Source organism: Lonchura striata, chromosome Z, assembly GCF_050655825.1.
Source record: "Lonchura striata isolate lonStrDom1 chromosome Z, ASM5065582v1, whole genome shotgun sequence".
In the NCBI taxonomy this organism is placed as follows: domain Eukaryota; kingdom Metazoa; phylum Chordata; class Aves; order Passeriformes; family Estrildidae; genus Lonchura; species Lonchura striata.
The window spans coordinates 39,462,396-39,475,416 of NC_140740.1; the positions used below are offsets into that span (position 1 = coordinate 39,462,396).

Below are 13,021 nucleotides of genomic sequence, written 5' to 3' on the forward strand. Positions count from 1 at the left end.
GGCGTCACTTCCGCTGCCCGCCCGCGCCGCCCGCACAAAACCGCGCGCGCCGCCGCCCCGCCCCGCCGCATGACGTCACACGGCCGGCACAGCCCCGCCCCCCGGCGGCGGCGGGGCTGGCGCGCCCCCCGGCGGCGGAGCGGCGGGGCCGCGGCGGCGCTGGCTGTCCCGGCACTCGGCACTGCTGAGGAGGGCAGGCTCCAGTGCTGTGTTGTGTTCTGGGCCGCCCGGTGCAGGGAGCACATTGAGAGGCCAGAGAGCGGCAGAGCTGCTGAAGGGTGTGGGCACAAGCTTCAGAGCTGAGAGAGCTGGGATTGCTGAGCCTGGAGAAAAGGAGGCTCAGGAGAGACCTCGTCTCTCTCTACATGTCCCTGAAAGGAGGGTGTAGCCCAGTGGGGTTTGGCCTCTTCTCCAGGCAGCCAGTGACAGAACAAGAGGACATGGTGCCAAAAGTTACACCAGGGGATAATAAGGTCAGACATCAGGAAGAATTTCTTTACGGGAAAAGTGATTGAGACATTGGAATAGACTTCCCAGTGTGAGGAACTGCATTGACTTGTTTGTTCATCAAAAGTATGAAATTAGGATAAAAGGGGGGGAAGTCGGGACATGGAATTTGCAGGCTTGACTGGTAACCACCAAAAAAGATTGTGAAAGATTTTGCAGGACTGGCTGGAACTGATAACCGCAGTGGAAACCCATTGTTGAAAACTGATAACCGCAGTGGAAGGAGACACACCACCCCACTTGTGAAACCCATTGTGCTGGAACTGATAACCACGGTGGAACGAGACCCATCACCCCCACTTATGCAGGATAAAAAGGGACTGAAGAGAAGGAAAGGGTGTCAGCTTTTGGCGGAGCCAGGCTCCCAGCTGAACCCAGCGCTGTTTTGCTTGCTATCGCTTGCTGTAATTAATAAAATTATTAATTGATCTTAAAAGGCTGAATCAAATTATTCGCCTCAACTTATAACACCAGGGAGGTTGTGGAGTCACTGTCCCTGGAGGCGTTTAAGGAAAGAGTGGACCTGGGTCTTAGTGCTGTGGTGTCGTTGACAACACGGTGTTTGGTAATAGGTTGGACTCAATGATTTCAGAGATTTTTTCAACTGAATTGATTCTGTGATTCCACCCACTGTCATTCATTCATAGGGATCTCAGAAGATTCCCTGCGGTGACACAAGCATGGCAGGCTGCAGGTCAGACATTCTGGCAAAGACACACAGCAGTTCCTTGGCCATGTGTTTCTTTGCATCTGCAGGTTTGCAGGTGTTACTTGCAGTTTGCAAGCCTTAAAAAGCCATTGTGAGCTCTGCTTCTCATAAGTGTGGTCATGTATGAAAAATGTCAGTGCACAAAGCAATATGAGTAGGGAAATTAATAGCATGACTTGGTTGCTCTACTTATGGACTAAGAATCTTAAAAATTATGGTCTCCTGGGCAGAACTCTTCAGTAGTGCCTGGATGAGCATGAGAATACAACTTGCCTTGAAACACATTGAAGGCGGCTCTGGCAGGCCATCCATCCTGCTTGGATTCTGACTGAGACCAAAAGTCTTGTAGCCCTGGTTAGTGCTACAAGATGAGTAAAACTCACTGTGGCCCTCCTGGCTGTACATAAGCTTCTTTGTCAGGAAGAGAAGCTCTTTGTTCCCTGGGTAGCACCAAGATCATGCGGCTCATGGCTTTCTGGCATCTGTACTTCTACCTGCACCCAGTGATCCAGTCATACCACCCAGCCTGATCCCAGATCTAGACTGCCAGTACATGGGGATGGAATCTATAGTATTGGCCCCTCTCGGATGGACTTTTTCTTGCTGTTTTTTCAGGCGTGTGCATTTTGCTAGATAAGCCATGGAAAATACAGGGGTGTGTGAGAAACTTCCTCCCTTTGCCAAGGAAAGCTGTTCTTTGCTGTCTTTGTCCCCAGAGTACTTAAGAAAATAATCCAATAGCATGAAGTTGAAAAAACAGTGAGCGAGGAACATGGCTAACATTCTGCATTCTGTTGTTTCCTCTCTGTGATCCCAACTAATTTTTTTAACTTCTTTTCTAGAGGTGCAGTGATTACTTCACAGAAATGTTTAATTGTTCCAGGTGTATTGGTTTTCAATGACAGGTATATTTATGTTGTTTGAAGGTTGTTTTGAAAACAAGTCTGATCCAGACTCTGACAAAGAAAAGCCATAAAATCTAAAGATGGCAGCTATTTTTGTGCTGGCAGCACATAGGAATCTGGCTCAATTCCTCAGTAAATTCAACTGGTGCTCTCTTGCTGCTCTCCCTCCTGTGTTAATGACCTCTAGCAGGAAAAACTTACAGGCAGGCAACCTAGTCCTGAACTGTTCAAGTTCTCAGGATGGCATTTTTCAGAGAGGTGAGTTCAGCACAGGAACCTGCTAGCAGACTGGACCGCATGGTGGTTTACTTAGCCCTTCTGGCCCTCCTTCCCTGAGAGATGCAAAGGGAGGTGGACACCCCAGGTAAACCTTCTTATGCTCTCCATCTGAGAAAAGGGTCCCAGTGCTCCAAGCTAGCACACAAGAATCAGACTAAACTTTGCAGCTAGACACAGCTACTGCCAATCTCATCTGGTGCTGGCAGCAATCCAGTGTCTGGAGACCTCCAGAGATCCTTCCAGCCTGCACTCACAGGATGCCAGCTCTGGCAGAGTATTACATAAGGGAAGAGAGGTTTCCATTATATATTTTTGCTCCATTGGGCAGTGGATGCAAAGGGATATAAACAGTTGTGATTCAGTTAGGCAGCACAGTTTTCTGTAATAATACACTGGAGCTGACCCAGTCCTCATTGGTCCCAGGCCCATTCTTCAAATGGAAGATGAGTAAGCACCTTGGAATCAAAATTTTTAAGGCAAGATGTTTACCTTTCTTTCTGCCAGAAAATTTAATAAAATATTTTTTTTTCATTCTGCCTGATTCAAAAGTAGTCAGTTTCCTGCTTTCCCCTCCTCATGCATCCTGCTCTTTTGCTTCTCTGGGAGAGCAGCTTGAGCACCAGGACTGAGGTGTGCCTTTTGCCAACCATGTCACCAGTCTGCACTGGCTGTGGAGCAGGATCCATGAAGCAAATAGGATCCAGAATCAGAGCCCACCTCACATCCATGAGGACATCACATTACCCACCAGTCAGACATCTGACATCTGACATGTCAGACATCTGACATGACTGTCTGCTGCCCCACAAGCTGCAAGGCTTGTTTCCCATGCTCCAGAGCTGAGCTATGGCACCAGAAGGCCACATAAGTTTACAGTGACAATGATGTCCTTTCCCTGCTCTCTGAATTACTTTAGTGATCTACAGTGAAGTTCAGCTTTTCTCAGCTTTCAGGCAACAAGGCCAGAAATTATTCCTTCTGTCAAAGTGCATTTACTGCAGTCTCAAAATAAGATGCACCTCTCTGAGGCCAGCCTCTTGAGAGAGGCTGTGCAGGGGAAACAGCTTGTGTGGTTTCTGTTTCTCAGTTCTTGAGAATACTTTTTGTGGATCCCTAAAGAAAAACCCCACGCCAAGACCTGTCTCACAGGGAGAGACCTGTGAATTGAGATTGAGTTGTGGTTCCAGAGAGTTGTTAAACCTGTGTCCAAAACCAAGTTTTATTTGTCATTGCTGGTGAAGCAGACTGCTGGTGAAGCAGACTGGACCATGTGAGGAGACACAGATAAAAGGATATTATTATCCCTTCTTCTGGGAATCCAGTAGGGAAGGATGTGGAGAAGCTAGAGGGGGACCAACATGGAGCACATAGTTTGCTAGCAGGAGCTGGGCTTGGCTTGTCTGGATGAGGTGAGGCAGGAGAGAGGTTTAAAATCAGTCTATAATTGATGGAAGGATAATTCCAAATGGCTGAAGGCTCTTTGATAGCCTCAGCTGACATCTCTGCTGTTGTTAGTCACCTGCAGTTGCCAGCAACTCTGGGGCATGCACCAGGGAGGTACATTGGAGAGAGGGGATTTTAGTTGTGGAGACATTCTCTGTCCTGAAGAGGGGATTTTTCTTGTGGCCACAGAAAGCCTGGAGGGGGCTGGGAGAGCCTTGTATCAGTGGGACTTAAATTGAAACATTTCCCCCTTCCCCCAAGAGCTCTGGTGATGCTGGGGCCCTGCAAACTGTGGACCACACTCTGGCTTCATCTGACCCTCAACAGCACAGCAGGGAAGATTGGAAATTTAGGCCAATCTCTGAAAGATAGCCAGTGAAATGTGTCTTGGAATAATTAGGCCTTAGGGCTCAGGAATTCACTTCCAGTTGCCTAGCCTCTGTTTTGACCCCTCTTTCCTTTGAAGTTCACAGAGGAAAGAAGAAAGGAAATGAGAGGAGAGGCCCTGCTTTTCCTGTAAAATGCCTCATTCCTTATAAAATCGTTTGGCAAAAATCTCTTTCAGCTGGACAAGCTGAATACTTTAATACATGCCCGCAGTCATTTTTCCACTCTTGTTTCAATTCCCCTGGCTGCTTCGTCACTGTTCTGTATCCGTAAAACTGAAGATGCACAGACACAAATGCTTCTCAAAGAGGTAATGGAGAAGATCTGCACAGGCGTGTTAAAGGGCTTTGAGTTGCAGCATTGTGTTATTTCCTGGGCCAGCACAAGTGCATAGCACTGTGCAGTACAGTGACTCCTGTTCCAGCTCAGCTCTGGGTTTGGAGACCTTTCTTTCAGGACAGCTTGCTGGGACACAGCTTCCAGCCTTTCTCAGGCTGCAAAGAAACCATTCTGAAAATCCTCACTTCCATGTTAGCTTTGCATAAGGAGGAAAGCAGCCCAGGAATGGTGAGGGAGGATCACATAGTGTCTCAGATATGTCCTAGCCACTAGGGATGTTTCAGAGCAAGGGGGAACCCAAAGTTACAAAGGAAGGCAGCTGTATTCCATCTAATATGAATTTTCTAGGAGGTTTTGGTAGGAAGGCATCTCTGGAGGTCTGCAGTTCAACTCCCCAGTCCAAAGCTAGATCAGATTGTGTTTGGCTGTGTTGAATTCTGCATACCGCAAGGATGGAGAGCTAGTCTCCCGAGTTGTACAACCCTCAGTGGAGGAACTTTTTCATGTCCAGTTGGAATGTCCCATCTTGAAGCATGTTATCCGTTTCCCCATGTCCTGTCCTTGTCTGCCTCTAGAAGAATCTGTCACTGTTTTTTCCATGACCACCATTCAGGAAGTGGATGAGTCCTGTGAGAACTCGCCAGTTGTCTCTTCTCCAGCCTGGAGAAGCCCAGTTCCCTCAATGTCTCTTCATGCACCCTGTGCTGCAGCCTCATCACCATTCTGGTGGTCACTTTAGGATTCTTTCTAGTTTTTTCAGTGTTTTCCTTGTAGGCCCAAACTGAAGGATGCAGTAGTGAGATAAGTCCTCAGCAGCACCAAGTGGTAAGCAGGAATCACCTCTCCTGTGCTGAAATTGATGAGTTTGCTTCTGGCCCATTCCTCCACTTGCTAAAATCCCATCAAGTGACAGGCCTCCCTCCTGAAACACAGCAACCTGTTGATATTAGTTATGGGCTTTTTCTTATCTCTCCTTGTGATTGAGTTGAAATCCCCTTTCCACCAGATGCCTGTGCAGTGGGTTGGCATGGGTCCAGACAACTGCCCAGAGTTTCTGTCTCTCTTGGCCAGGGATCCAGAGAGAGTAGTAGGAACTACTGCTGTTTCCAAGGAAAGTAACCTTAACTGCAAAAGGTGACTGATAGAGATTGTATTTAGAGCTAGAGTCATTATTTTTTCTCCTTTTGAGAGGTGAAAGGATGGCCCAAGTGTGGTCAGAGGTTCCCTACACCTACATTTAGGGACCACCTGCAGTCCTTAGGCCAGGAGTTTTCATATCCTGGTTTATACCTGTCCGAGATTGAAAGGCAAGATGTTTTCTAGTACCATCTGTGTAGCACTTGCCCTTTGGCAGTTTTCCTTATCTCCTGTTCATAGGCCCATCAATGTCTTAACACATGACTCAGAGGTAACTCCCTCCAGGGCCATTTTCTGTTTAACAGGTGATCAAGGACTCACACAGGGACTCAGAATGACATCAGACCATGGTGAGATGCTCTGCCCAGGGGGGAAGAGCTAAGCATCCCGACCTAGATATATCCTGGTTTCTAGACAGAGAAGGAGCCTTCCCACAGGTTTCCAAGAGGACACGTCTGGGGTTTTCCACTAGATGGACTACACCTTTTCCACAGGACCACCGCTCCAACAGAACCAAATCTCCCACTCCAGGAGGACTGCATCCACTCCAATTTGGATTGCTACAAACACGCTGGCCAAAGGGGTGTCAGCTTGTATTCTGACTCTGTCAGTGGTTTTCCTTTTGTATTATTGCATGTATTTTGCCTCTTTTCCCTTTTCCCAATAAATTGTATTTATGACTTGGAGTCTCTCACTGCTATTGCTTTCAAAACCAGAATAATACCAAACCTCCCCCATAGCTGCAGGGAGGAGGACCGAATTGGGCCACAGAAGGGGCTGAGCTGTGGTATGGGTAAACAGCTGGTGATAGATAGGGAATCTCTAGCTTGCCTTATGTTTTCATATTTGTCTACATGGGGGGCTGCAGCAGCGTATAAAGGAACCATGCTCAGACTGCCCACTGGCTTTATCTGAGTTCATCTGCCCAGCTGACTCCTGGCTTGGGCATCTTGGAAGCACTGCCACCTTTCCCAGGCTGCAAGGAGCAGCTAGATGACCTGAGGCTGGTTAGACACTGCTTTGTGTAGGTTTCTTTACTGCTCTTTGCAGTGAGGGGCATGGGGAGGCCCAGCACAGCTCACAGATAGTAGGCAGTCACTGGGGTTGGCAGAGAGGACAGCTTCCAGGTAGTGTTTTCACATGAAATTAAAAGAAAATGTCTGCAGAAACCAGTGGTGCAGTGATGCACCAGTGCAGGGGCACTGGATGCATTAAAACCAATAGAGCCACAGGTACCCCAGCACAGTTTTCACAGAGGTGGCTGCTATGTTTCTAATCAGCATAATTTTTAAGTCCTAAACCATCTTATGATGCGAGGATTGATAGGCATTGATTTGGGTGCATACAGAGCACAGGAGGCCTCATGAAAACAAAATGTGGCATGGTGTACTTCGGCTTTATTGTCTTGGAGGGGAAGACCATGCCACAGACTTATGTTAGAAGCTGGATTTTCCAACCCATTTCCATGATTTTAATGGGTGAGTCTTGTCAAAACTGCTTCAAGGTTAGAAGTGAAATTAAAAATTAGGCTGAAAAGCTGTTATTTACAGGCAAAAACTGTAGACATTTATCTTTCTTTTTTATGGACTTTAGAAAAGACAGAACTGTGAGAAGACTAATTTCTGTGTAACTGTAGACTAATCATGAGTAATGACACTCTGTGGCGACGTTTGATAGGATTGAGTGTATTTAATTGTGTTACATTTCCAAGCTGTAATCTTGGGTAAGGCACTTGGATGCTTATAAAAATGAGGTGAGGGGCAAAAAAAATGAGCAGTAACAGTAAGGAAGGAGCAGGAAATTGTGTCTGTGGCTTGGCAGGCAACAGCTTTTTTTTAGGGCTAGCCCCAGCCCCAGTCCTTGCCTTGAGATCATCAGCACCAGCAAGATAGTCTGCTCTCCAGGAGCAGTGGTCTCACTGTTCTGTCAACAGTGTGAAGTGCTTTTTGCCTGTGATGGGGCTTGGCTTTGGAGAAAACCAAACTGTCAGACAGCACAGTGAGGCCAAATCTGCACCCAGTTTGCAGACTTGGAGGGCTGGGGTTTGATAGCACACACTGACCACCACTCTGCCCTGTGCACCATGGCAAGAAACCATCCAGGTAGCTGGAATTTCTTTTTCTTGGAAGAGCTCTCCCTTCAGGCTGTTCCTTCCTGGTACTCTAAACACAAGCAGTCTTGGTGCCTCAAAATGTCCAAGCAGCTTGCCCTTCATTTGCCCATGTCTCCACCTCTGGGTGTTTCTTACAGGGTTCAGTGCAGGAGACCAGCTGCTGTCCCTTAGGATGGGCAGTGTCCAGCTGGAGAAGGATGCTTTCTCCCAGATTGAGGTAGTCCATAACAACTGCTGCTCCTCTCACTTATTTGTGTAGAAGCCTCGAAAGGGTGGGAACTTAGCAAGTTTTTTTTTCCCATTTGGCAAGAGAGGGATGGGCTGACAGGTGGGACTGGCACCAGACCAGAGACACTCCAGCAACCTGTACTGCTGCTTGGCTGTGAAGGCAGCATGGGAGCTGGTGTCCTTGTTGCTTGGTGTGTAGCCTGGCCATAACAAACCAGAGTGGACAAGGCACAATTGGTTGACTAACATAACCCTTCAACTACAAGTGGTTTATTTGGTTTTTAATCAATACGTGTATCATCATGCAGCAGGGTGGCTGGATGAGATCCTTGAGTATTCTGTCCCTATCACTGGGAAGCATACACAAACACACCTTCACACACCTCACAAGAGACTGAAGTCAGAAGTTTGAGAGTCTTGGAAATATCTGCTGGTACCCTCCTTTTACAGTTATCATAGTCAGAACCCCAAGCCGAGTGGTGGAAGCCGAGCTCCTCCTGGAAAAGTGAGGAAAACCAACTATTTGGAAAAACAAAAACAAACAAAAAACCATAAAAAACAAAACAATGCAAAAACAAACGAACAAACAAACAAAAAAACCCCCAAAAAACAAAAAACCGAAACGAAAAACCCCCAACCAAACAAAAAAACCTGTTGCCTGCAGAATCCCTTGTAAACCAAGGTGGGAACACACAGCTGCCAGGGTGGGTCAGTTTGCACTCATCTCAGAACAAGGACAAATTTTGCAGGCATTTGCACCTAGGTAGGATTTTCTTTTATCTGTGTAACTTGAGAAGCTGTAGGCAGTACCTGGTGATTCAGTCTCAATTGTCTGCCGCAGACCGCGTTTTACGCTTCATTGAGTAACTTCGTATAGCACCTTCACCATTGCTTTTATGACCAATTTGCCTCACCTGACTGGTTTCAGACCCCCGGCAGTGCTCATGGTGGTGGAGCCTCTGGAGTTCTCCAGTTCACACCCCCATTGAAACCAGGGATAAGTAATCTGAAGCAGCTCAGCTCGGAGGTGACAGGGGCTGGAAATATCCCTGGGGTGGTGGAGGTGAACACCCGGGGTGGTCCCTTGTACAACTCTGTGTGTACACAAATCCTCTTGCTCTCACCTGCCCAGAATGGCCAGGGGCTGCAGCTGAGCCCAAAGTGACATGTAAGGTCGCCTAAGACCCAGCACACAAAAACCAGCAGGGCCTTCTGAAGGTCTCCTGCTCTGGCATACAACAGGTCTCTTCCCGAAATGACATCAGGATAGCTGTGGCTTTGTGCAGCCATGTCCAGGTGGAGACCTTCTCCCTCCCTGGTGCACTGTACATTTGCCTGTCCAAGTTGTGGCCGCTTTGGTGGTGGATTCCTGTGCTTGCAACAATGGCAATAAGCACACCCACAATACCTACCTATGCTGAGGGTGTCTGAGGAGGCACACCATGCAGTGGGTGTTGGCTGCAAGTCTGATGTTTGCACTACAAGGAAAGGAGACCTACTGGAGACCTTTGAGACTTCCCAGCTTGGTTGTGCAAGCTCCTTGAAGCTGTCCTTGCTCTGAGCATGGCTTTGGAGCTGGACCTCTCCAGAGATTCCCCTCCAACCAAAATTTTCACAGGATTCTGCTGTGATGGCACATTTACTTAGGTTTCATTTATTTTCCTCTAAACAAGAACTTACTGAGAACAAATTTGTCATAGCTGGACTACTGTTGGGGTGGGAAGGTTGTACAAAGCCTTTTTTTTTTATTGCCACCCCAGAAAAGCTTTACCAAAAGGGCAAGTTGCCACCTGGTATCAGTCCTTTGATCACCTGGGGCTTTTTGTGCTTGTTGGCCAAGTCACAGCACCACTCCAGCACACACAGGCCATGGATTTGGCAGAGGATCCAATAAAGATCCCAAGTGATTACTGGCATCTACAGGTATGAACCTCAATAAAACTTTGGCTCCTGTTTTGTACTTGTTTTGTTCCTTGAATATTTTTATATTTATTGCTTTTAGTGGAAGTGTTTCTGTGCCAGGGAACATAAAACTCATAAGTGCAACAGCAGATGTCTGCAGAAAACTGAAATGTTGCATGATTCTTTCTCACCACACATACATATATATGCAGATACATACTTATATATTCTTTTTCTGTTTTTTACAGTGCTGGAAATAATCATTATGAAGGAGAGGCTGACATGGTGAAAGACAGAGCCTTGGTCCAGAGTGGTGTCTCTGAACAGGAGGATTGGACCACCAGGAGTTTTACACAGCTCAGGAAGCAGAAGTGTCAGTGGCATCTGATACACAGGGGCAAGGGAGGAATAGCCCTGAGGATTGGTTCAGACTGAGAAGTGACTGGTGAATAGGACTTGGAAGTAACTGTGAAAAGAGCTTGAATATGAGCCAAAAGTAATTCTCATTGTGTATCATGCAAACTGCTTACTAAGCTGTACAAGGAGGACCACAGCCAGCCCAGTAGAGGGGTGTTGAAGACTCTTGTATAGCTGCAACTCCAGAAATCTTTTCAAGATAATTCATTACAGTGAGGAGAAATGGACAATGATGCTGGCCAAGTTCAAGATTCTTCTGCAGCCCTCTGCAAAACTGCTGAGGTTACAGGTAGTCAGACCAGTGGAAACCTAAGTGTTTAAGCAGGGAGACTGAAGCGTGCAGGCATGCTAGCAGAAAACACCAGCCAAAATGTCTTGCTGTACTTTAGGCACTGGAATGAACAATACACAGGCTGCTGGCATGGCCTAAATAATTCACTGCCTGGATGGGGCAGCCATGAGAGCTGTGGCAGCATGTGGGGCACCAGCCACACGGTCCTTTTTGCTTCCTCCCAGCGCCATCGCTTCTGGTATGCTGGTGAGATAAAAGTTAAGGTGAGTCTTGCAACACAGCCTGTTCTCTTCTCAGTCAAAATGGCAGTTTTTTGGCACTGTCTACTGTCCCTCAGCTTGTTCTCATGTTTTTCTGCTGCTTGGTGGCATGTTTTCTGAAGGCCTGGGGTCATTGGCCACAATGTGTTTCCAGTGTTGCTTTCCTGATCCCACTGTGGTTCCTGGTGGGTGGGTTTCTTACTATCAGACCATCTCATATTGCATGAAGCAGGGTTTGCTGAAATGGCTGGAACAGTCTCTGCCCTAAGCTGTTGGTGCAGCAGCAGCCATGGTGTTAAACACTAGCAGAAGTTGCTTATTTCCTCTGTAGGGAAATCTTTATAGCTGTGCCCTTATTTTCTATTGTAGTCCCACAAATACTGTAACTCTGATGGCAGGGGTTAGAAATTTGATTTGTTAAGACATTGCAATAGCATTATGTCTTGGGTTTTTTCAGAGTTTCCTGGATGTTACTGAAACACGATAATCACTTACTCATGTGCAACCAACAACCACATGGAAGCTGCTCACAAAAGAAACAATAGTTTCTTTGCTAACAAAAGAACTCCTAACTGCTTTATTTTTCTAACAAAAAATTTCCAAACATATTAATTAAATGTATCCCTTTGTTCAGTTTTCTGTGTTTATTCTCACAAGCAAGCCCGGTGAGGGGATGGAAGACAGGGTTCTTTAGTATTGTAATAGGAGCCGTGGTCTGAAGTTTTTTCTGTGGGTAATTATTCTTAGCTCAAAAATGCTGGAATGGTGAAGATTGTTCTTCTTTGGACTCCTTTGTCTAGTGTGTTCACATTACCATAGATGGAATACTTTGGAGAAACTATAAGATTTCAGTTTAATCAGGTCCAGGCAAAAATTTTGGACCAGAAGCTAGTACAGCAGAGCATCAGCAACATCTGTCTCCCCTCTGCACAAAGATAGGAGGGGACTCAAGGGCTAACCAGGCATGACAGAAAGATTTGCTTATACAAAAAACATCTTCCCTTTTCTCCTCTTCAGTCTTTTTGTTCTCCCAAATGTAAATTTGTAACACTGATTATTAATATCAGGTCTGAAAAAACATTTCTATGTTTAAATATGTAGACAGATGGGTACTTGGTTTGTGGGATATTAGTCAACCAGGAATGCATAATCAGCACGAATAATTAATTACAGTCAACACATCAAACGGCTTGGGCATCCCTGGGTCAGGATTCCTAGGACTGAGAGACCTAAGAAGGAGCAGACTGGGATGGAGTCAGCTACCTGAGGGGAATGAAACTCTGGTGAGCAGGGGTAGAGCGGTTTGCCCAGGGGCATGGCTGGGACTAAGGAGATGTGGCAGGAAGAAATGCTCATGCAGAGAAATATTGTGTGGTATCTAAACAGGTCTGGAGGATGATGATGAGGGGCTCGGTTGGGTCTGTGTCCCCACGTGGGTCTGGTGCATAAGCTGGACCTGTGCTGGGGAGCAGGGGTAGAGAGTGTTGCCTGGGCATGGCTCAACTTGGGTCACACCAATGGGAGACACCCCAAAGTGAAGGGCCAGGCCACTTTCCTACTACCATAATTCTGGAAATGGAGCAGAAAAACATGTGTGGGACTTCACCCACAGTTGCCTCTGCTCATCTCCTTTGTTTTCAGGCAGGACACAGCACCTCTAGAAGCAAAGGGGAAAGTGCCGAGACGGGGGTCAGGGGCAGGATGGTTCAGTCTTCCCTAAAGGCTGAACCTTAGCTTAATTGTATTTGGGAAGTTCCCAGGTTACTTTTTCATAGCCTCAGTCCTTGAAGTGATGTTTATGTGTCCTTTTCTCTCTCCCTGCACCCGCACATTTGAAGATGATTCACCAGCCCCTTGCCAGAACCAGTCAAGACTAAATCAATCAGATGTTAGTGATCCACCTGCAAGCTGGACTTTTGCAGCTGCTGTGATGTAATTCTCTTTCTTGGTCACATCCCCAAATGGTGAAATGGTTATTTAATCTGACATCAGCTGTTGTCCCTCATTTGTCTCTCTGGGGAAGGCACCAGGCTAAATCATGAAATCCTCTCTCCTGGTCGGTTTGCTGTGGCTGGTACCTTCAGCATCCACCAGAGAACAGTC

At 46.8% G+C, this 13,021-nt stretch overlaps 1 long non-coding RNA gene across 1 annotated transcript; it reads left to right on the plus strand.

Moving 5' to 3' along the window:
* The first annotated feature begins 6,926 nt into the window (after positions 1–6,926).
* LOC146763780 (uncharacterized) lies at positions 6,927–11,551 on the plus strand. The gene is made up of 2 exons (XR_014951620.1): positions 6,927–10,921; positions 11,376–11,551. It is a non-coding gene; the product is annotated as an uncharacterized LOC146763780 (long non-coding RNA).
* The last annotated feature ends 1,470 nt before the right edge of the window (positions 11,552–13,021 follow it).